At 37.5% G+C, this 26,254-nt stretch overlaps 1 pseudogene; it reads left to right on the plus strand.

The window, feature by feature from the left end:
* Window positions 1-10,656: 10,656 nt before the first annotated feature.
* LOC145790371 ((+)-neomenthol dehydrogenase-like) overlaps window positions 10,657-26,254 on the plus strand; it is a 59,454-nt pseudogene continuing 43,856 nt past the window's right edge.

Consider the following 26,254-nt stretch of genomic DNA (forward strand, 5'->3'; position numbering starts at 1 on the left):
AATCCTCCTCCTTGGTCTTCTGTTCACACTTCTATTGTTCAACAAGTTAAACAGTATGTCAAGTCTCTTCCTTGCCTTGGTATTCCCACTGAAAACTCATTCAAAATTATTCAAACTGATGCCTCCGATATTGGTTACGGTGACATTCTACTTCAGCAACTTACTCCTCAATCATCTGAACAAATTGTTCGCTATCATTCTGGTGTCTGGAATAAAGCACAATTCAATTATAGTACTATTAAAAAAGAAATTTTATCTACTGTTTTATGTATTCAAAAATTTCAAGATGATATTTTAAATCAAAAATTCTTACTTCGTGTTGATTGCAAATCTGCTAAATATGTTCTTGAAAAAGATGTTCAAAATCTTGCTAGTAAACAAATTTTTGCTCGTTGGCAAGCTATTTTAAGTATTTTTGATTTTGATATTACCTATATACCTGGTTGTCAAAATTCCCTACCTGATTTTCTTACTCGGGAATTTTTACAGGGGGTAAGGGATGACTACACCATTTACTGCTTACCATAAATCCCGAATTACCTATTTCAAAACCCTCATTAAACAACTTACTCACCGTATTCACCGCCTCAAATTAGCTCGACCAACTACCAAAAGAGCCCAATACATCAATCACCACCAGATTCAATATAGCGACCCCGGCCTTCTCCCATTTGATTATTGTATCCGGACTTAGGTTCCGTAGATTCTGTCATTGTATAATGGTTGTTGTTGTCCCTTATTTTCTCATTTGGAATTATAGGATGTGTTGGGCAGGTTTGTTTCAGGTTGGTTGGGTTTAGAAACCAAGTGTTGCTGTCCAGGTTTTTGGTTCTTCGCTCGAGCGAGGAGTTGTTCGCTCGAGCGAATGGTTGCGTTTGATTTGGACCTGTAGCTGTTCATTCTTGGCTCGAGCGAGATTTTCTTCGCTCGAGCGAGTGAGTTCATCCTTCGCTCGAGCAATAGTTCCTTCGCTCGAGCGTGTGTCTTGTTGCAGACCTGAGGGTTTGAGTTCTTCGCTCGATCGAGCTTTCTTTCGCTCGAGCGAGCTTTTGAGTTGTTGGCTCGAGCAAGGCTTCCTTGGCTCGAGCGTAGTTTCTCTGTGTCTGGTCGCTCGAGCGACCAAGTCTTCACTCGAGCGAGCCTGTCCAGTTTATATACCCAGCAGCGGGTTTTGATCAGTCTTTTCTTATTCTTTTTAGTTCTAAACCCTAGGTCCGACTTCTCTCCCTCAAAACTCATCTTCTCTTTAGGTGTTCATCTACTTCTAGTGTGAATCCATCTTAAGTTCTTTGTAAGAAAGATAGAGGGCGGCTTGGGCTTCATTCTAATCTGAATATTTGGTGATTTGGAGCACATTGGAATTTGGGCACTCATCTCTGTCTTCACCATTTAGGTTGTTTTCTTGGAGGTAGGGATTTCCTACTCCATTTTATAGGTTTTGTCCTAAGTTTTGGTATTTTGATAAGTTGGGGATACTTTGGTAAATTTTGGGAAAAACCCTAGTTGTATTATTGAATTAATTTGTATAAGTAATTCATGGAATTGGGAAAAGAGGGTTAAATTCATGGAATTGGGGAATTCATTGATTAAATGGCGTAATTGGGTAATTGGTATCATTTGTCTATTGAATTGTTTACATAGTTATTTTCAGTTTAGAAATAACTGTTTTGGGCTATCGGTGGAGGATAGTCGTGATTGTTGTAGACATTGCATGTGGATTAGGAATAACTGAAACTAATCACATTGGTTAAGTCATTAATTTTGACTATGGCATTGATACAGAAAATACGTGTATTGATTGAGCATTGCATTTGCATACATTGTTTTGTGTGTGGGAGGAGATAGGGGATGTACTCCACGGTTTAGGGGAAGATAGGGGATGGACCTCTAAACCGGATTTTGTTTGGGAGGAGATAGGGGATGGACTCCATTAGCATCACTTTTATGTGTGCTTATTTATATAGAAGTGTTTTATTGATACAGCACTAAAATGTGTATCAATCTGGAAGTATGAAGTGTTTGATTTGAGCTTGAGTCTCATTTGTTTGTTGGTATCGGAAGGATGTGAATATGATATATGTGATTCACTGTTGTAAGTTTGGCCAGGTTCTGAGCCATGTTGATAAAATTGGAAAGTAAAACGTATCTTTGGCAATAGTGTCATGAGACTGTAAAATGAAGTAATTGATTATTTTGGTTAACCATCTGTTGAATGCTATTGCTTTATTCATTGCTTATATGTGGTTTAGAATATTTCTACTGGGCTGTGGCTCACCCTTTATGGGAACATCATTTTCAGGTTCAGGTGATAAACTACCTCCAAGGACTTAGCTTGGGAGGGTTTGGCTTCTGGTTTGAAGAAGACTACCTTTAGTTAATTGTCTTTATTTATTAGTACATGTAAACATTCAAGCCTAGGGCTTTTCTTGTTTTGAGTTAGAACTCATATTTTTGTATCCAAGTGTTGGCTTGGAAAGATGTAAGCCTGTAAGGCATTTTATTCAATATTACATGTAATGCTTTATTTGGTAATACTCTGATGAATGAATTAATATATTGTCTTCTTTAAGTAATGCATGTCAATGATATATAATGGGTTAATTTTGAGGGCGTTACATTCAAGCTCGCCGCAATTTACTTGCTCACAACTACAATTGTTTACATCATCATCAAGATTATTTAGATCTTCTTTCTGGTTGCTAATCCCTGTTTATTATTACACAGATGTCTCGCCCAAAGCCTCCTTCCAAGGCTTTGGTCCCATCTTCCAGCAAACCAAATCAACTTTTTGTCCCTCCTCCTTTGGAGTCAATCACCCCATCCTATTCACTTGATATGGCTAATCGTTACCAAGCTCTTGGTAACCTTTGTCGCCCTGATTACTCTACTGCATTGGCTTCTGATCCTTTTGCTCCTAGTCAATCAGTTTCAGTCACCCCATTCCCAGCTAACCCAGTCCGATCATCCAAAACTGAATACACCAAATCACATATTACCAATTTATTCTATAAAGAACCCAGTCACCCCAAGAGCCAAATCCTTAATGACATTGCTAAATCCTATTTTGGTCCTGGATGCCATTTCACCCTTTCACATCCAGAGAAAACACTCTCCTATTACAAAGATATTTTGCTTCATCATCAATCAATCCTGATCAAACCAATCCAAGATCGCACTTATGCTTATAAGATTCTGTATCATTCCATTTATATTCACAACATTGTTTCCTTAGCTGAATGGGGTCCTCCATACCAGCTTCGTGATTTGCCTGGTCATTCTATTTAGTATAATTACCATGATTACATTGATGCCTGGTTCAAGATTTTCTTGTACCAGAATGAAACTTTTAGCCATTCTTGGTTCATTTCATTTGATCAAAAATTCAAGTCTGAATTACCTTCCTGGTTTCTGAGATAGTGGAGTCACTATGGTGCCATTTCAGATATCCTCCCTGATAATCTGCTTGAACTAATCAACTATTTTGCTGCTGTTTACCCATTCACCTCTCATCAGAGATCATTCCCCCTATTGTTAATTTTTATAGCCAAGTATAAAATCCCTTGGATATTCAAATGGCATTATGGGATTGATGGTAACATAATTATCCGACATCACTCAGTTAAATGGTGGGCTAAATTTAATTTGCCCCGCATATTTGAAATTGTTCATGAAGAATTTCCATCTGGTCAATGTGCTCCAACCCCTGCAATGGTCAAAGCCCAGCAGATCCCAATTGCTGCAATCAGTCATCGAAGTCAGCCCAGCCTTCCTCCAATCAATCTTGGAAGCCCCTCATCTAGTGGTTCCAAGCCCAAATCCAAAACCGTTCAATCAACACATTCAAAATCAAAGGCTAAGACCAAAGCTTCTACAGCTCCGGCCCAGCCCAAAGACCAGTCCAAATCCAAATCAAAGTCTAAAGCTACGGCTAAGCCCATTTCACCTCCTGTTCAGCCCAAAGCTAAATCAAAGGCCAAGCCCAAGTTATCCAGAGATGAACTGCTCCAATTAGCAAGACAAATTACAGATCAAGCTGAAGCCCAATCTGCTTCCAGTTCAGACCGATCAGACCAGTCAGAAGAAGGTTCAGTCAGCTTACATTCTTCTGAAGAATCAACTAATCAGTATTCAGGCCCAGAGTTTCAAGATGCTCAGGACCCATTTGCCTAATCAACATTGGATTCCCTATAAATACAAATTAGCTTCAATCAATACTCCTTTGAGAAAAGCTGCTAATTTATATTTATATTGATTCCTTTATTCCACCGAAAGTAGTGAATAGTAAAAGTTACTGTTCACTTTTACTGTTCACTATCACTATTCACCCAATCAACTTTTGCTAAAGGCTGCTCAGCTGTGCAATCACTCCACCGAAAGCATCCGACAGCATCTCCTTTGCTGCTGGATCTGCCAGCTGCTTTCAGAAGTCACATGCTCACTATTCTGCTTTTTATTCCTTTATATTGTAATCAAGTGTAAGCATTCAGGCATTCTTCAATTTTTTCTTCTCCATCTTTGTTGTAAGAAAACCAGAGTGTTTTGAGAGCCTTACAAGCTTCCCCGTTGTACCCAATTAACGATCCTTACAGTTGCTATTACAATTGTAAGTTAATCAATATTTCAAGGTTTTAATGTTTTGTTAAGTTTAATGTTTTAATGTTTTTTATTAATCATATATATGTTTTTTTTATTAATCATATATATGTTTTTTATTAATTATATATGTGCATTCCAGTGTGTTGTATTTTGATTTGTTATTTTTATTATTATTATTTTTTCCCCCTTCGGCTCATCAAGATAAAGGCCAAAGAAAGTCATTTATGGATGATTGATATCAACACTGTAATTTGCAAAAAGACATCATATAGTTATAGTAGATTAATACACATACAAGAGATATGTGTATCTTAATGATAAAATATTGTATATTTAATATGAATTTTCTTTATATGATTTTGAACAAAATCACAAAATAAGTAGATTGAAGTCCAGAAACTATCAATTAAATTTTTTATTTTTTATTTTCTCATCTATCTTGTAAATTTATATCAAATTTTGGCACCATGATCTAAATTTACTATAAGGAAATCAATTTTTGCGTATTTTTCGATCAAAAACTTAATACAAAACAAAACAAAACAAATACATATATAGAGTTACTTACCTAAAAATTCTATTTACAAATGTTATGATAGATCAAATCCTATCTAAGATTTTTTGAACCAGTAAGTCATATTTAGTAAAATTGAGAATGTTTTAATCAATAATATTTTAATCACTAAACTGAATTGAAAATGATATTTTATATATTTTATGTATACTTGTATTGAATTTAATGACAAATATTTTTTTTCCGGTTAATATTATTTAACAATGCACAAATGTAGTAAATACAACGCATACGGAAAAAAAATGTATTTAAAATAAAAAATATTTATCCTAAAAAATTGAAATTAAGAAATTTTTAAATATTTTTAAAAAAATAAACCCAAACAATTTCAAAATATAACTCAAAACTCAAATATCTTTTTTTAAAACTCTTTTCAAAACTCTTAACCAAATAAGTTTTCTCTTTTCAAAACTCATTTCAAAAACTTATTTTTCAAAATATAACTCTACATTTAAATTATGATTATAAAACTAAACCAAATAGAGGCTAAGAATAATTTAGAAAATAAAAATGAAATCGAGTAGACCTTGTGACATAATCAATGACAATTACTCGCAAAAGAGCCTAAGGCCACGTTTGTTTTGGGAGATGGATGAGGGATTGGATTCAGATGGAGGTGGGACTTACTAATGTTGTATTTGTTTTGGGAGATGGAGAGGGGATTGAGATGGGCCTCCGGATTAGGATGGGCCATGAAGGGGGATTGAGATAGAGGTGAGAGAGTTGGTATTAGAAGTTTGTCCCCTGGCTTAGTGTGGGCTCGCCTTTTTCTCGCGCCCCGCACCTTTCTAAAAAGGGTTTGAAAAGAAAGGCCCTCACAGTTCGAACTCTACCTGTGGTTCTAAATCTAGTCTCACAAGTGCAATGTGAAACTGATAAACACCAAAGAGTCCAATCCGGCAAATCGTTTTGAAAAATCAGATTTTGAATCAAATAATGCCAAAACTGGGTTGCTTTGCCAGATTACAAAGTCGCCACCTAAATATTTTATTTTTGAAAGATTTAGGAAACCCTGACTTATACCAAAGGCCACGTGTCTGTCATCACCAAAGTTGCCTCGGCTCGGGAACTTGGGTATGAGAGGGGAAGGTCCTGAAATGAGCACTCCCGCTTGCCCGATCATAAATTGGCCTCTACTAATCATGATATGTTCTTTTATAAACATTATGTATTCTTATTCTGGTTATTAGCTAACTTTACTATGTGATGCACACAATCAAGTATAAACTAAAATCGCAAGAATTGGAACAGCTCAACTCATGTTTGTTATGAAAATGGCTTAAAGTTGCCACCCTCAAGTGGGCTTAAAAAGCGCGGATTTGCCACCAAACATAGTAGGTTTAAAATATGATTTTGCCACAACGAAGTGGGCTTAAAACTCACATTCACTGAATTGTTCCAATTCAAACAACAAAGCCTTCATCCACAAGTATTCATGCAGTTTAGTAAGTAAGCACATAGCCTCATGGCAAGCATGCTAATCATGGCAATATGGCAATCACATTCATGCAAGTATGCTAAAGCATAAAACTCACCGAGTACTCCAAGCCAATACAAAAAAATTAGTTAGAAAAATGCATGATCATAACCATACAAGATGCCTAATGCAACACATGCAATAATGCAATTAATAGGCTCGGCTACTAATATGGCATACGAAGCAGCTTGAATAACATGCTTTTAAACACGAATTCAAAGAAGTGTATTGAAATTACAATGCAGTTTGAATGATGCGCCGAGCCTCAGTGCATACAAGACAAATGAATGGATGCAAATATGCGAGCATAAGGTATGCTAATTGAAAATGTCCCTAATCTAACCATCGAAAGTGGTTAAGTAAAAGGGAGAAAGACGCGGGGTTAAAAGACATGCACACACACACGCACACTTATTACAACAATGTGCCATCGCGAAGGAGGGTCCGAATAAATAAGAGCTAAGCTAGACTAACTAATCTAATTAAACTAATTAGACTAATTATTACAAATCAAATGAATAACTAGCAAACTACTAATTATGACAACACTTAACTAATTAGCAACTAATTAATTAAATTACAACACAAATGTACATAAACTATTCATGAAAAATAACTAAACTACACTGCCTCAGCTCTGCCTCGAGAAGTGGAGAATGCATGCACTTGGTTTTCGCCCCGAAAAGCCCTCTAGTTTTTCTCTTGAGAGGCTCTGTTTGCAGGGTTGACTATACTTCAGAATCTTTCTGCTCCAACTTACCAAATCTCTACTGAGGATCACAACAGTGGCCTACCGGCCATGGATGGTTGCTGCCGGCCCCCTGCCGGCCAAAAGGGTGCCTTGTAGGCCAAAAATGAGGCACTGCCGGCCATGGATGAGGCACTGCCGTCCACTGATGCTCCGGGTCACCATACTACAACAGTGCACAGATAGAGCAAAAGAAAGGTTTTTTCAAGGGTATGTTTATACTGTACCCCTCCTTATCATCTCAAAACCTCAAAGGAGTGGCACTCTTGGATCCAAAACCACCAATCAAGCAATTTCATTGCATGATGGCCAAAGATCCAAGTTGTACAATTTTAATAAATGCACAAATATGACTCAAAGGACCATCACCCTATCATGCATGATCAAGGGTGATGGAGACCAAGGAAAATAGCACATTTCATCACTATTGAGTATGAAATGTCCCATTTTCCTTGTGTTCGAATTCACATGCGATCCGAACACATGCAATGCAACATGAAAGATGCTTTATCTTGCCTCTTTTACTTGTCCAATTTTGTTTACTTAGTTTAGTTACCAATCAATTCTTTAATTGATTAAGTCCAACGTGAGTGTCCTCTAATGGAAGAGGTGTCAACCATGGGATGACTTAAGGCAGGAGAGAGGTCATGTCGTTGGTTGGTAGAAACCCCCAAAAGAGGATTAAAACCATTAAGCACGAACCTCGATCTCAGGCTTAAACACGACCCTAAGGCTAACCAACCCTCAAAGAAAATGAAAAAGTGAAGAAATGAGGGAGGTTGCAGATATTTAGGTGCTGGAATGAAGCATGAAAAAGCATTAAAACATGCAACCAAGACACACAATGATGGTTAAAGCCTTAAAACACTAAGCTAATGAAGGAATTAACACTACAACTATGCAAGGCAAAGCTCAAGGGACTTAACCAGCCCCAAACAGAGGTAAAACAGTCCAAAATATAGCTTAAAACATTCTGAAATTAAGCTAACACAAGCTAGAATAATAAGCAAACATAAAGCATGCTAGACTAGTAAGCAAGACACAAGGAGGGGAGGCTAACCCCTCCAATTTTGGACCTCAAAACAAGTTTTTAGCCACTGAAATAGCTCTGAAAAATAGTGTTTAAAAGCTCTGAAAAAGATGATGCAAGGGTGGGAAACATAAGGGCAAAGGCCTCCAAAACAAGGTACAAAGAAAGGCTATCAACCCCTCAACCTTTAATGGTCTTTGGACCCAAGCTTCAGCCCAAAAACACAGAGTTTTTATAGCTCAAAATCAGTTGAAAGACATGCCAGAATGAAGACAAAACTAGCTAAGACAATAAGCTAAAACACGGGGTTACACTACAACCATGCAAAAGACTACTCATTCAACACAAATAGCTCAAAACAGAGCTAAAGAAGCCCAAATTAGAGGCAAAAACATGCTGGAAATAAACTAAGTTAAGCTACAAAAATATGCTAACATGTGAAGATAGCTAGGCATGAAAGCTAGAAACAAGGAGGGGAGGCTAACCCCTCCAAATCTTGGACCTCAAAACAAAGTTTTTATTACTAAAAAACCTCTAAATTTCAGTGGTTAAAAGGCCAAAAGAGTTGGTTTGAAAGTGATGAAAAGATGGCACAAAAACTTAACAAGCAAAGAGACAAGAAGGGTGGACCACCCCCAAACTTAAAATAGCCTCAAACCACCATGTTTAAGCCTCAAAAACAGAGGTTTTTGTAGTTAAAAACCAGGCCAAAAATAGTACAAAAAGATGGTAAAACAAGTGTGCAAAACAAGCTTTAAAGGGTGAAGGTTATACCTCTTGAAGCACAACACAATTTTAGGCAACAAAACCAAGCAAAATCACTTTCAAGAGCTCCAAGAAGACCTCCTAGAACCTCAGTGCAAAGATAACCAACTTTGGTCAAGGATGTATAGGCAACGGAGAAGTGTATCTCCACTTGTATGCACAAAGGTTCAAGAGAGAGAGAGAGAGAGAGAGAGAGAGAGAGAGAGAGAAATGTAGAGAGAGAGAATTGTAGAGAGAGAGAGACTCCCAAAATATTTCACTCCTAAAATGTTCTAACCTCCAAAACAATAGAGAAGGCTCTCTATATATAGAAAAATGCTGCTTCAGGTCGAAAATATCTCAAAAGGGACAGCTGGAACAAATGGAAGATAAATATCTGCAAAAAATTTGGTTTATGCACCAATGGCCGGCAAGGGATCACTGATGGCCGGTAGAGGTCCATTTCTGGACGGCAAGGCACACTCTTGGATGGCACATGGTCAGAAAAGGCCATTCATGGCCGGCACATGGCCAGAAAAGCCCATCCATGGCCAGCAACCTCCACCTCTGGTTGGCCAGAAAAATCTGCTTTTTGGGCCCAACTTCAAATGGGAATATCTCCTTCATTTGGACTCCTTTGCAGGTCATTCTTGAGCCTAAATTGAATCCCTGGAAGTATTCTTTCCAATTGGCAGCCTCACATCAAAATTCCAAGTGTGCAAAAAGATATGCTTCTTGTAGTGAAGACTGCTCAGTTTCGATCCTATCCGGATTCATGCCCAACTTCTTCTCTAACTTGGTTTCTTCTCTCCACTCCAATTTTCTTCAAATCCAAACCTATAAACAAGATGCTTTGAAAGATTTTTCAAAGAGTTCACCTCTCTTTCATTTATTTCCACTTTGTCCTTGCTCGGTTTACCGAAAAGTGCAACATTTAACGAAATGCAAGCCTCGGAACATCGTAGAAGCTTTTTTCAAAAATATTTTGAAAGAGATGGTTTTAAGGTCTAAAATCATTCAAAATAGTTTTGGTCCAAAATAGGGTGTAAGGTTGGGGTTTGAAGCTCCTCTTGTCGAAGAAATCCAACCTTTGCACAACATAACCTTCACTGTCAAGTAAGCAATCAGTGGCACCCAAGTCTTAAGGGCGATCAAAAATGGGGTGTCTACACTTAGTATTTTTTTTTTTTTTGGTTTACTTTGACATGTTGGGCATTTTTTTTTTAACATTAATGTTCAATGTTTTTGCATTTTTTTTGTTAAAAATCATAGTTTTACTTGTTTTAATATTTTATATTAGTTCATAGGGTAATAATTTAACAATCCCCACACTAACAACTATCATCAAAACAAACACAATTTTACTTAATTCCTTTACAATCAACCCCTTACTAACAATCCCCTCCATAGCGATGACGATTATTTTCTCCTTGTACGAATTTGAATGCCTCGATAAACCACTTTTAGTAATAAATGAAATAATATAAATGGTTATTCCATCAGAAGAAAGGTATTGTTGGGCTTTGTGTGCCTACTTTTGGGTCATGTTTCGATAACTTAAATTGTTCACATTTTAAAATTTACTGAGTATATCATTCTTTATAAAAAAAAAATCAAACAGATCAGATAACGACAATCATATGTTTGGATTAGTTTTGTATGAAAAAAAAAAAAGTGCAGTGAGGAAATATGTGGTTCATATAAAATTGATCTGAAGACATATTTTATGTTATCCGATCAATTTGATTTTTTGCAGAGATAATATAGTTGACAAACCCTAAAATGTGAACGGTTCGATTTATTGAAACAGGGCCTAAAAATAAATCCACCGAACTCGACTAAATAGTCCAGTTCGATTACGGACTGGAGATAGTCCCCAATCCCACTATTAATTACCAATTGAAACAAAAATTGTCCCAAACTTGTTAATTAGCTCAAACTACCCAAAAACTAAATTTAAAAACTTATGTCTTTAAATCTTTTTGCTCCTATGTTTGAAGACATTCAAAAATTTTAATTATTTAATTATTTTAAGTGTTTTGAGATGGAAAAATAAAAATAATTGATAACAGAGAATCTTTAACTACTTACATATTCTGAAAATAAAAATATTAGAGTTATTGATCATTAGTTATTGTAAGTCGTAAGTAATACTACTTGTCCCATAAAAATAAAAATAATTTTTTTTTTAGTGTAATTGAATATCATTTTAGTTATAATTAATTGACCGCAATGAGTTATAAACGACATCACCTTAAATATAATCAAACATAATAAAAAGACATACTAATTTTGATTTGATAATTTATTGATTCTACTACCATAATGGAGCATAATCAAAGAACATCCCAAAATGCACAACCAACATTAAATTAAGAAGAAAATTAGGAACAAATAAACTGATCCCATAGGAATATAATCCTTACACATGAGACGTTTTTTACTTTTTGTGAATCCCACACTTGTATAAACGGGTTATACCCAATTTTTGTATAAGTAAATGAACGGTTAATTTAAACAATAACTTACATATAGATTGCCACGAAACACCACAAAAATTTATAACCAACACTAATTTAAACCCTAACTTAGCATAAACATAGACTATAAATAAGGTATTTAGGAAAACTATCTTGGTTTATCAATAGGAGAACCGCAGGTTGAGAGGTGAACTAAAGCTAACATTCCTCAGGCACATTCCATCTTGTCAGCAACGGCAGAGGCAAGCACTAAAACAAAGAGGTGTATTTTTTCTTCTTTTGTAGCATTTGAATTCTCTTTCAGTCACTCTCATTCTAGCGTCAACTTTCACACCCACCAACTGTTTGTGTTACGTCTGTGTGTAGTAGGTATGCAGTTGTAACAGGGTCAAATAAAGGAATAGGGTTTAAGATATGTAGGCAATTAGCTTCTAAGGGAATCATAGTTGTGTTGACTCCCAGAGATGAGAAGAAGGGTTTTGAAGCCCTTGAGAAACTCAAAAGTGATGGCCTCTCTGATCATATGGGTCAACTTGATGTTTTGGACCCATCTAGTGTTGCTTCCCTTGTTGATTTTATCAAGTCCAAATTTGGAAGGCTTGATATCTTGGTGTACGGGCAAAGAAAAATCACATACTTGTTGATAAAGAAATCCAACGAAGAAGACGAATAGCACCACCACACAATCGTTATCTGTAAGACAAAACACCCCCAGCCGTAGCCGGGGGTCCTCCGACGCCCAAGTCAGTCCTCCAATATTATCAAAATATTTAATGGAGTAATTCATAGAGAGAAATTGCGTACCTCAACCCATAAGGGTGTTGCCTATTTATAATATCCAATGACTTACCTCTCAAGTAATTTGAATGTTCCCGAAGTCCTATCCCAAACAATCTCCAGTTGTTCAGGACTTCTATATCAATAAGATTTCATATCCTGATGAGTTTTGCATAACATGAAACACTAATGCAGTGTTTGATAAGAATTTGATAACTATCATATACATGATAATCCATAACCATGCCACGTGGCAATACCTGGACCCACATAATTCTTGTGGTTATTTTTATTCCCTCTCAATTGCCCCCAAGCCTTCATTCTCTTTGAACCCAGTGAAAGAGTAGAAGCTTTCTGTTGTTATAATAAAAGTAGCCGTGTAATAATGTCTAGCTAAAACCATACGTAGGTGCTAGGGCTTATTCCAAAATGCATAACTCTATTAGGACTTATTTCAAAAATGCCTAGCCTTGCTGAAACTTATTCCAAGAATGCCTAACCTCGTTAGGACCTATTCCGAAAATGCCTAGCCTTGCTAGGACTTATTCCAAGAATGCCTAACCTCGTTAGGACCTATTCCGAAAATGCCTAGCCTTGTTAGGACTTATTCCAAGAATGCCTAACCTAGTGAGGACTTATTCCAAAAATTCCTTGTTAGGACTTATTCCAAGAACGCCTAACCTCGTTAGGACTTATTCCGAAAATGCCTAACCTCATTAGGACTTATTCCGAAAATGCCTAGCCTTGCTAGGACTTATTCTAAGAATGCCTAACCTAGTTAGGACTTATTCCAAGAATGCCTAATCTTGTTAGGAACTACCAAAACACCAACTTGCTTATTGGCAAGCAAAACCTGCTCGGCAAGGAATCCTACTGTTGGACAAACCACCAACCTGCTCTATAAAAATTTTCAAAGTTGGTCGAACCTGCCAACCCACTTTGCCAAGCAAAACCCGCTCGACAAAGATTTTTCAAGTTGGTCAAACCTGCCAACCTACTTTGCTGAGCAAAACCCGCTCTACAAAGATTTTCAAAGTTGCCAACCTACTTCGCCAAGCAAAACCCGCTCGACAAAGATTTTTTAGGTTGGTTAAACCTGCCAACCTACTTTGCTGAGCAAAACCCGCTCTACAAAGATTTTCAAAATTGGTCAAACCTGCCAATCTACTTCACCAAGCAAAACCCGCTCGATAAAGATTTTTCAAGTTGGTCAAACCTGTCAACCTACTTCGCCAAGCAAAACCCGCTCAACAAAGATTTTCAAAATTGGTTAAACCTGCTAATCTACTTCACTAAGCAAAACCCGCTCGATAAAGATTTATCAAAATTGGTCAAACCTGCCAACTTATCTCTTGCCCAAACCAACTTGGCAAAGAGATAAAATTTGTAACCAAAGGGTAGTGTAATTCATATTGCCCCCATGATCCATAAAACGCAAACTCCATCTCAGCATATTTGACCCAAATAATAGTCTTCATCCATGTTTGGTATAAAAACTCATATTTTCAGATAATAAAAATCTGATATGATAATTTGACCTTCCATGTATTCGTGGTCGGAATAATAATGGATAAAGTCCGCGCTCCATAGATGATCAAAATTTAGCACAATAAAATATCTTCATCCGCAGAGTAATAATGCATAAAATCCATACTCCGTAAATAATAAAAATTCAATATAATATCTTGGCTAGGAAGCTACTGTCTTTTTACCATGACTTATACTTTGATTTATGTAACCATATCGCAACTCATCTATTTCTTTTTCCTCCGTTGAGTTGTGTCAATCCTCTTATGTGTACGATTAACTTTACATCGAGCCTAGAAGCAACTTCGGAAAACAAAAACGAGTGTGTACAGAAAAAAATCTTGAAACTGGTTGCATGTGACGTTGCTAACGTTGTTTTTCGTCATATCCGCATACACACATTATACTTATATATATATTGAAATAGCAAATCTTTGATAGAGCCTTATGAATGATGACCATTATAAAAGCAGTGGCTTAAATCCATGTAGATTTGAAAGCATATTTATACAAGAAAACTGCATTTGTTTATGTTGTTGATGAACGCCAACGTAAAAGTATGTATTCGGTAAAAAACAACCAATATCATGAACAAAGCCCTCCAAGAAAGTTTACCGCGGTTTATTAATTATCTTTTTGTTGAATTTCATCGTTTCCCACAGACGGCGCCAATTGTACAGGCAAAGAAAAATCACGTACTTGTTGATAAAGAAATCCAATGAAGAAGATGAATAGCACCACCACACAATCGCTATCTGGAAGACAAAACGCCCCCAGCCATAGCCGGGGGTCCTCCGACGCCCAAGTCAGTCCTCCAATATTATCAAAATATTTAATAGAGTAATTCATAGAGAGAAATTGCGTGCCTCAACCCATAAGGGTGTTGCCTATTTATAATATCCAATGACTTACCTCTCAAGTAATTTGAATGTTCCAGAAGTCCTATCCCAAACAATCTATTCAGGACTTCTATATCAATAAGATTTCATATCCTAATGAGTTTTGCATAACATAAAACACTAATGCAGTGTTTGATAAGAATTTGATAACTATCATATACATGATAATCCATAACCATGCCACGTGACAATACCTGGACCCACATAATTCTTGTGATTATTTTTATTCCCCCTCACTTGGTATGATTCACAACCCAATTCTCAATTTTTTCTATTTTTATTCATTTAATTTATAATTATCAGTACTTTTTTTTGCAGTCTCAATCATCAGCGATGAGCTTACCTCAATTGTAAATTTTATGATTAGAATTACTATTTTGATGAACTTTGGCAATACATGTTTGGTTGTCTTGAATGGAAACAATATGATTATATTATTCAACAAGCACTACAAGAATTTACACTTTTGGCGACTAAATTTTTAGTCGCCAAAAGTCATCTTTTAGTCGCCAAAACTATTTAGCGACTAAATTTTTTGGTCGCAAGAGTAGTCGCTGAAGGATTGTCGGGAAATGTATTTGGCGACTAAAATTATTTTAGTCGCCAAATGTACTAAAATGTCGACTAATTTTTTAGTTGCCAAAAGTATTGAATAAAAATTAAATACCACCTTTTCAGTGACTAAAATTATTTTGTCACAAAAAACCTTACTTATAACTAAAGATTTAGTCGCCAAAATTATTTTGGTTCCTCCTATTAATTTTTTAGCTACTAAATACATTAGTCACCTAAAGTGTGATTGTGTTTTAGCTACTAAAAGTTTAGTCACCTAAAGTCTCACATTTTTTGCTACTAAACTTTTAGTCGGCAATAGTGTTGTTGTCTTTGTTCATCAAAAATTTTTTGGCCACAAAATTGGCATACCCCGAAATAAATGCCATAAACCGATTCCTAACATTATATACAGAATGACATAACAAAATAGTAATCTTTCATTAATCAGAGTTGGTATACAAGAGGTGACACATGCATTATACATTCATAAATGATTCATCATGAATCTACAACATGTGTTGCAAGTAGTAATAAGAAATAAAAGTTAAACAGATATTTCATATGCCTTACAGACTTACATCTTTCTAAGACTATGCTTGTTACAACAAAATGAGTCAGAAGCTCAATGCAAATAAAGGCCTAGGCTTGTACAAAAGTTATTCACAAAATAAACGAAAATGAGCCTTCAACTCCACAGTCCTCCCAAGCTAAGTCCTTGGTGGAGGCATATCACCAGCACCTGAAAATGGTTTTTCCCAAGTACAGTGAGCCAAAGCCGAGTAAAAACAATCTAACATAGCGTATGAATCTTAACAAAGATATTAGTATGATGTGCATGTACAATGCCTGTGATAAAATCATTTATAATTTACAAGGTCATAATATGCCCAGGTTTATGTCTCATTTCATTGTTCATATCCATTTCATTCAATCAACCAATACTGAGGATACAACTCATTGGATCTCAAATTGATATAGTTATTATACAAACTCATTCATTTGTCATTTTGCCGAAATTTTGTCCGTGGGATCAGCACCCATGTATGCCAAAGGTTTTCGAGACTTTTACCCTGGATACATAGGCCAACTTAATTTATTGGGGTTCATCCCCTTTCTCCTCCCAAACATGGAGTACATCCCATTTCTCCTCCCAAACATCGTACATATACAATGTATTAAAACACAATCATGTTCAATGACAATCAATAAGCGATTAGTTTCAATTCACCTAATCCTTATGCAATTTCTGCAACAATCATAGCTATCCTCTACCGATAGCCCGAAACAGATATTTCTAAATAGATATGCAATCTCTAAAACAGATAAATTATCCAAATTTCCATAGGTGAGAAGTAATACATATCTAACTCCATCATTTATATAAGCATTCGTCCACCTTCATATTTCTAATGCCAATTTTATTTAATTATACAAAATAACCGTTTGAGACATTTTAGGACAAAACTCCATGTTCATCCAAAACCCAACCCAGGTGCCAAAATCAACAAATTCAACACAACACATCCTCATGTCTATACTCATAATCATCATCATTTGTAAACAACTCTTTTGATTTTAAACCAAAACCCTAGGTTTGTCTAAAATCCTCAAAACCCCAACATTATTTACACAACAACAAATAACTAAGTTAAAAATCATAGGAGAGTGTAGAAAGTCTCTACCTCAAAGTTAGAAGATGCGCAAAGCAAGGAGAAAACTTCAAAGATGCCGAAATCGACTTTTGTTCTGATCAAAATAGAGCTCTTGAGATGCTCTACCTTTTTCCCAAAGACACTAGGGTAGAGAAGCCAACAGATCTAGGTGAAAATGTAGAGAGAATGTGAGTTTTAGAGAAAGAAGCTCTAGATCTAGGATTTTGGAATAAAAAGAGAGGAAAAAGTGATGTAGCAGGAGGCTATTGCGAACTAATATACGCGCAGTCCGCTCGAGCGCAAGAAGTGACGCTTGAGCGTCAGACATAATAAGTGGTTCCGTTCGAGCACAAGAAATGATGCTCGAGCGCAGAATGTACACTCCTAGTAGTTTTGCAGACAACAGACCAACGCTCGAGCACAAAAAGTGCCGCTCGAGCGTAGAATACACTCTCCCAGTAGTTTTGTAGACCTACAAAAGTACTGAAAGTTTGCAAAACCCGGCTCGAGCGCAAGAAGTGTCGCTTGAGCAGATGAACAAATTATGGGTAACAAGAGGTTTGAAAACTAAGTAACCAACTTGTTCCAAACACAATTGAGACACTTCAATACTCAAACTCAATGAGAAATAAAGGGAAAAAGACAAAAACAACAACATAGAATCATGAAACCCGAGTCCAGAATACAAGATGGGTCAGGTCCAAACCAAAATCGCTATAATCTCACCCCTTAAAGAATTTTGTCCCTGAAATCTCAATCAAGTTTTTAAAACCAAGCTAAAACCAATTACAATAATGATAATCATTCAATTCCATCACCACGACCCATTCTCCGGTCATTCAATCCCATCAACATGATAAACAAATTTTCAATACTTAATACACAATTCATATTTCTAAAACATATCCAATGTTTATATTAAACTCGTGTTTCCAGAACATATACCACATATACAATATTTTCATATTCTCAAAACATATACAATGCTTTCATATTTCATTGACATAATCAAAATTCCAATACGTGTTCAAACATCAACAAATAAGTCTGGATACTTCTCACGGGCTTCTAACTCACGTTCCCAAATTGCTTCCTTAACCCTGTGATGTTTCCACAATACTTTAACCAAAGGAATCGTCTTGCTTCACAAGACTTGGTCCCGGGTATCCAAGACTATCACCGGCCTCTCCTTATACGAGGCATCCTCATCTGCGTCTAACTCGGTCCAATCCAACACGTGTGATGGATCCGGCTCATACTTCTAAAGCATGCTAATATGAAACACATCATGAACTCCAGAAAGCTGTGGCGGCAAGGCCAAACGATAAGCTACCTCTCCGATCCGCTCAAGGATCTCAAAAGGACCAATAAATCTAGGGAATAACTTTCCACTCTTTCCAAACCTCATCAAACCCTTCCTAGGTGATATCTTCAAGAATACATGGTCCCTCATCTCAAAAGACAACGGTCTCCTCCTACGGTCGGCATAACTTTTTTGGCAACTCTGGGTAGTAACCAACCTCTTACAAATAAGTGTAACTTTCTCCGTCGTTTCCTGGACTAACTCTGGACCCAACATAGGTGCATCACCCACCTTGGCCCAACACATAGGGGATCTACACTGTCGGCCATACAAGGCCTCAAACGGTGTCATGCCAATACTCGACTGAAAACTATTGTTATAGGCAAGCTCCACTAAGGACAAGTGCCTCTCCCACGAACCCTTAAAGTCAAGGACACAACCCAGAAGCATATCTTTTAAAATCTGAATGGTGTGCTTAGATTGCTCGTTAGTTTGAGGATGATATGCAGTGCTAAAGGTCAGTCTTGTGCCCAAGGCACTCTGTAGGCTCTGCCACAATTGAGCCATGAAACATGGATCTCTATCCGAAAAAATCGTCATAGGGACCCCGTGCAACCTCATTATGTCCCTAATATAAAGGTAAGATGATCTACCGAGTCACTCATATGCATAGGTATAAAGTGCGCCCACTTAGTCAACTGGTCAACTACTACCCAAATTACATCACCACCTCGTTGAGTCCACAGAAGGCCCACAACAAAATCCATTGTGACATGTTCCCATTTCCACTCAGCTATAGACAAGGGTTGTAACAGACCCACTGGTCTCTGATGCTCGGCCTTCACTTGTTAACAAGTAAGACACTTTGATACAAACATGACTGCATCCTTCTTCATAGCCCTTCACCAAAACTGGTGACTAAAATCGTGATACATCTTTGTGCCTCCCAGATGCACCGCAAGGTGTAGATGGTGAAACTCTCAGAGTACTTCCTCTCGGCAAGACTTTGGCATGAACAAACAGTCACGGTATCTCACACTCAGGTCGAGATGCACATTTAAGCCTCTCTCTACCTTCCCACTGGAGATCTTCTCCCAGAGGGATTCCACCTCAAGGTCACCCCTCTGTGCTTCTATCACTTGGTTCACAAGTGTAGGTTGTGCAACTACCGAAAACAAGGTTGGAAACTCAACGAACTCGCTAAGATGCAAGTCAAACTCCCCAATAGCACCCAACATCTCACATTCCCAGATGACAACACTAGCCACACTACCAATGGATTTTGTACTCAACGCATCGGCCACAACATTGGCCTCCCTGAATGATAAAGCAACTCAAAATCATAATCTTCTATAATCTCCATCCACCTCATCTGCCTCAAATTCAAGTCTTTTTGTGTAAACAGATATTTCAGACTCTTATAATCAGAAAACACTTCAAACTTCTCACCATACAGGTAATGTCTCCAAATCTTCAAGGCAAAGATCACCGCTGCTAACTCTAGGTCATGAGTAGGGTAGTTTCTCTCGTGTCTTTTCAACTACTGTGAGCCATAAGCTACCACATTCCCCTCTTGCATCAACACACAATCCAAACCTTTCCGTGAGGCATCACAATACACTGAATAACCCAAATCTCTCTCCAGAATAATCAATACTGGAGTAGTTGTAAGTCTAACCTTAAGTTCCTGAAAAGACTTCTCACAAGTCTCATTCCACACAAACTTAACTCCTTTCCTGGTCAGTCTAATTAACGGTGCAGCCAATCTAGAGATATCTTTTACAAACCAACAGTAATACCCGGCCAACCCCATGAAACGACGAATTTCAAAAGCATTCTTAGGTTGCTTCTAATCTTGCACTGCCTCTATCTTGGATAAATCTACAGTCACCCCTTCCCCGGATACCACATGGCCTAAGAACTTAACTTCCCTTAGCCAGAATTCACATTTCCTAAACTTAGCATACAGTTTGTGTGCTCTAAGCAACTCAAGCACCACTCGCAAGTGTTCCTCGTGCTCTTCCTCAGAGGGTGAGTAAATCAAGATATCGTCCACAAAGACGACCACAAAACGGTTTAGGAACTCACGAAAGATCCGATTCACCAAATCCATAAACACAGCTGGTGCATTGGTTAGCCTAAAGAGCATCACTAGAAACTCATAATGGCCATACCGCATACGGAATGCCGTCTTCAGGATATCATTCTCCCTCACTCACACTTAGCTGGTGATAACCCGATCTCAAGTCTATCTTAGAGAAGCAACAAGACCCCTTCAACTGATCAAACAAATCATCGATATGAGACATTGGGTACTTGTTCTTAACAGTTATTCGCTTCAACTTCTGGTAATCTATACAAAATCGCAATGCACCATCTTTCTTTTGGCAAAAAGAGCTGGGGCTCCCTATGGTGAAGTACTAGGGCAGATAAAATCCTTATCTAACAATTCCTGGAGTTGAATCTTCAACTCACTCAATTCCGTAAGTGCAAATCTATATGGTGCCATAGAGATTGGTGTCGTGCTAGACACTAAATCAATAGAGAACTCGATCTCTCGGTGAGGTGGTAAGCTAGTAAGATCCTCTAAAAAAACATCTGGGTATTCACAAACTACCATTGGCAACTCAACTCGGACTTTATCACACTCAGTACTCAAGAAGTTGGCAAGAAGGCGACTAAGCTCACTCTACCCATGCGGATCATACACCGGTGATAAGACCCTATCAACCTGGTCCCCTAAGAAATAAAAACAATCATCGCTCAAGGTACATACAATAACCCTCTACCTGTAGCAATTTATAACAGCCTGATATGATGACAACCAGTCCATACCCAAAATAACATCAAAGCTAGACATGTCAATCAACACAAATGCAAAATGGAGTCGGCGACTAACAACCTCTATGTCACAACCCTGACACCCCTATTTCAAAACAATCTCACCACCAATAGGCGACTCTACATAGAGAGGAGATGCTAACTGAGCCAACTCTAACCTCAAAACCAATGCAAATGCAGATGAGATAAATGAATGAGATGCACCCTTATCAATCAACACATTAGCAACTGAATTGCAAAACAAGAAGGTACCTCTCACTATAGAAGGAGCTGGTACAAGATCTGCCGCAGTAACAACATACACACACCTCGTAGGTCTTTGCTTAACCTACTCACCCGTCGGAGCATAAGCCTAATGCACTGTTTGAGCCGAAGAGGCTCCTTGATTGGCCCTCGAGGCTTGTGCTGACTGTGTTGGCTGGTGGCTCTGTGTCTGCCTCAAACCAGACGCACCAGATGTGCCGCCCAACTGAGGGTAAAATCTCTTCATGTGCCCCACCTACCCACACTGATAACAAGTGACCGGCTGGCCTCTCCCCTGACTCTGGCCCTAAGAACGAGCTGAAGACGGTGCAGACCGTTGCCCTCCTCCTCTCTATGGGCAAGCTGGAGACTTGTGGCCCAACTGACCACACTTGTAACAAGTGAAATCTCCCTGACCACCCCTCATAGAACCCAAACTTGGCACTGGAAAGGTAAAGCTCGACTATGCTCCCTGGGACTGTTGAGGATTAGAATCGCTCTGCCTCTTACTGTCGTCCTGAACATCTTGACTCCTCCTAGAGTCGCTCATTCTCTTCTCCTGCATTTGCATTACGGTCTCCTGATGAGCTGCCACTTCCACAAGGCGTCCGTAATCTGTAATCATTGACCTGACCACCTTGAACATAAGTTAGGTCCTCAACCTCTTCTCGAACTCTAAACAGCGGCACTCCTCAGTTGCCATGAGTTCTGGTACAAACCTAGACAAGCTGATAAATGTGGCCTCAAACTCAGCCACCAGAGTATTCAACTGCACAAGCTTAGAGAATTGATCTCTCAACTTCTCTCTAACTGTGGGAGGCAAAAACTTGTCCCGGAAGGCACTGATAAAAGCCTCCCAAGTCACCCTAATGCACCCACGCGCATATTTCCACCATTGACCTGCATCTCACTTCAATTGGAAAGATGCCAAGGTCACTCGCAACTGGTCGTCCTCGATGACAAACATCTCGAACATTTTCACTATTTGCTCTAGCCACTCATCTACCTCTAGTGGCTCTTTAGGATCACCCACAAACTCATCCGGATTTGACCGAAAAAACTCTCGCTTCAAGAAAGATGGCCTTGCCTCAACTACTTGGGACTGGACTTGATTCTCAGCCCTGAGAATGTCCATGGATTCCAGCAGCGCTTCAGCCATCTCATGGGCTAAGGTGCCCATAGCCAGTTGACCAACTGGTTCAGCCACACTAGTCTGACCAACCCGTTTCTCCTATACTGGAATATCATCCAGTATAGGCACCTCATGTCTTCTAGGCCTACCACGCCTACCACTATTATGTCCACGTCCTGACATCCTAATGAAGGTAACAGAAAATATTAGCACATTCACAAATGTGCTGAAGCTAACTCACTCGCGTCCTAATGCGGTGGACAACAATAATTCACTACACATAAACACATACGAATTTCATTCCCGGACAATAATTGTCCCGCGGCGTTGCCAGAGTTCCAATTAGAAATAGCAGTGATCAAGTACTCTTTTAATAGGACTTCTAGAAACCCGTAGACCCAATCAATATCCTCGAAATCAAATCTCATACCCATATAACCCCATAGTCATGTTATCACGTAAGCATATCATATATGCTAATGTCTCTATCAAACGAGACAAATCCATTGTGGTAGTAACCACTTCCCACGTACCCAAAGTATTCAAACTTGGTACACTCTGATACGAAGTTGTCATGCTCTGAAATAAATTCTATAAACTGATTCCCAACATTATATACATAATGACATAACAAAATAGTAATCTTTTATCAATCAGAGTTGGTATACAAGAGGTGACACATCCATAATACATTCATAAATGGTTCATCCCGAATCTACAACATGTGTTACAAGTAGTAATAAGAAATAAAAGTTAAACAGATATTTCATATGCCTTACAGGCTTACATCTTTCCAAGATTGTACTTGGTTACAACAAAATGAGTCAGGAGCTCAATGCAAATAAAGCCCCCGGCTTGTACAAAAGTTATATACAAAATAAACGAAAATGAGCCTTCAACTTCACAGTCCTCCCAAGCTAAGTCCTTGGCGGAGGCATATCATTAGCACCTGAAAATGATTTTTCCCAAGTAGGGTGAGCCAAAGCCCAGTAGAAACAATCTAACACAACGAATGAATCTTAACAAAGATATAAGCATGATGTGCATGTACAATACTTGTGATAAAATCGTTTATAATTTACAAGGTCATAATATGCCAAGTTTAATATCTCATTTCATTGTTTATATCCGTTTCATTTAATCAACCAATACTGAGGATGCAACTCATTGGGTCTTAAATCAATATACTTATGATACAAACTCATTCATTTGCCATTTTACAGAAATTTCGTCCGCGATATCGGCACCCATGTATAAAAACGATTTTCGGGACTTTCACCCTGGACACACAAGAGCTTAATTTACTACAGTACATCCCATTTCTCCTCCCAAATATTGTACATATGCAATGTATTAAAGCACAATCATGTTCAATGTTAATCAATAAGCGATTAGTTTCAATTCACCTAATCCTCAAGCAATTTCTACAACAATCATAGCTATCCTCCACCAATAGCCCCAAAAACAAATATTTCTAAACAGATATACAATCTCTAAAACAGATAAATTATAAAAAGTAATACATATCTAACTCCACCATTTATATAAGCATTCCTCTACCTTCATATTTCCAATACCAATTTCATTTAATTATACAAAATAACCATTTGAGACATTTTAGGGCAAAACCCCATTTTCGTTCAAAACCCAACCCAGGTGCCAAAATCAACAAATTTAACACAACACATCCTCATATCTACACTCATAATCCTTTTCAACATCATCATTTGAAAACCCCTCTTTTGATTTTAAACCAAAACCCTAGGTTTGTCTAAAATCCTCCAAATCCCAACATTATTTACACAACAAAAGTTAAAAACTATTGGAGAGTGTAGAAAGTCCCTACCTCAGAGTTAGAAGATGCACAAAACAAGGAGAAAACTTCAAAGACACCGAAACCAACTTTTGTTTGGATCAAAATGGAGCTCTTGAGATGCTCTACCTTTTTCCCAAAGACACTAGGGTAGAGAAACCAACGGATTTAGGTGAAAATATAAAGAGAATGTGAGTTTTAGAGAGAGGCTCTAGATCTATGGTTTTGGAATGAAAAGAGAGGAAAAAGTGATGTAGAAGGAGGCTGCTGCAAACTGATATACGCACAGTCCGCTTGAAGAAATGACGCTCGAGCGAAGAATGCACACTTCCAATAGTTTTCTAGACAACAGACCAACACTCGAGCGCAAACAGCGCCACTTGAGCTAATCCCACTCAAGCGCAGAAAGAACCACTCGAGCATAGAATACACTCTTCTAGTAGTTTTGCAGACCTGTAAAAGTATTGAGAGTTTGCAAAGCCCGTTCGGGCGTAAGAAGTGCAGCTCGAGCAGAGGAGCAAAATTTTGGGCAACAAGAGGTTTGAAAACTAAGCAACCTACTTGTTCCAAACACATCCGAGACACTCCAATACTCAAACTCAATGAAAAATAAGGGGAAAAAGACAACAACAACAATACAGAATCATAAAACTTGAGTCCAAAATACAAGATGGGTCGAGTCCAAACTAGAATCGCTGTAAAATATTTTAGTTGCCAAATGTCGGATTATTTTTGGCTACTAAGATTTTAGTCGCCTAAAGTGTGGTTTTCTTTTTGGCTACTAATTTTTTAGTTGCTAAAAGTTTGACTGTTTTTGGCTACTAAGTTTTTAGTAGGCAAATATTTTGTGTTTTTCCTACTAAACATTTAGTTGGCAAAAGTTTCAAATTTTTCGCTACTAAACTTGTAGTCGACAAATGTGTTATGTTTTTTCGCTACAATATATTTTAGTCACCAAATGTCTGATTTTTTTTATTATTTATTATTCATTATTTATTATTTTTTATTATTTTTATTTTTATTTTTATTTTTTTTAGTTTTAGTCGTTTAATGTCTACTTTCTGTTGGCACTAAGCTTTGTAGTCGCCATAATTGTTTTCCAAAATTTTTTATTTGGTTTTAGCTACTAACACTTTAGTCACTGAAATATGTACTTCCTTTTTTACTACAAATTGTTTAGTTGCCAAAAAAATGCTCTTATGTTTTATCACAAAATTCTAATTTCTCCACAACCTGTCTATATTCTATGCAACCTGTAGTATGTATATAAACAAAACAATACATGTTTTATCAATCATTCCACAACGTAAAATTATCAATCATTCCACAATCCATATTACTTCCAACCATCCAAAAATGAATAACTTTAAATGTATATATTCCATAGAAACCAACTAGTGTCCAAACTAAAATTATATTTCCATACAAAAATCCAACCCTCCATAAACAAAAAAATATATTTGCTACCATGCGATATGGCCATTTGGCGTGGTACCGTAATTTGTACCACGGCAAAAGGTGGTCTATATGCCACGCCAACAACTATCAGTTGGATTACAAAAGTTATATGTATCATCGGTGCTAATCTACACAAAAGCAGAGGGCGACATAGTTAGCAAGATTATACAAAAGTGTCAAGTGTCCTCCATAAACAAAAATGTAGACTATCCACAAGTCCATGCCAAAAGCCATCTACAAAAAATAAAAAAACAATTACACCCATTACAAAATATCAATTCATTTAGACATAGGAAAAAGGTTGTAATAATATGCATTTAAGGTAGAACAATCTATAAAAACCTTTTTTCAAAATACAATCGTACGATGTATCATGAAAGATTTATTCCAAACTAGATTTTAATT

The sequence above is a fragment of the Camellia sinensis genome, chromosome 5 (assembly GCF_055761805.1).
Source record: "Camellia sinensis isolate YWXY chromosome 5, ASM5576180v1, whole genome shotgun sequence".
NCBI classification, from domain to species: domain Eukaryota; kingdom Viridiplantae; phylum Streptophyta; class Magnoliopsida; order Ericales; family Theaceae; genus Camellia; species Camellia sinensis.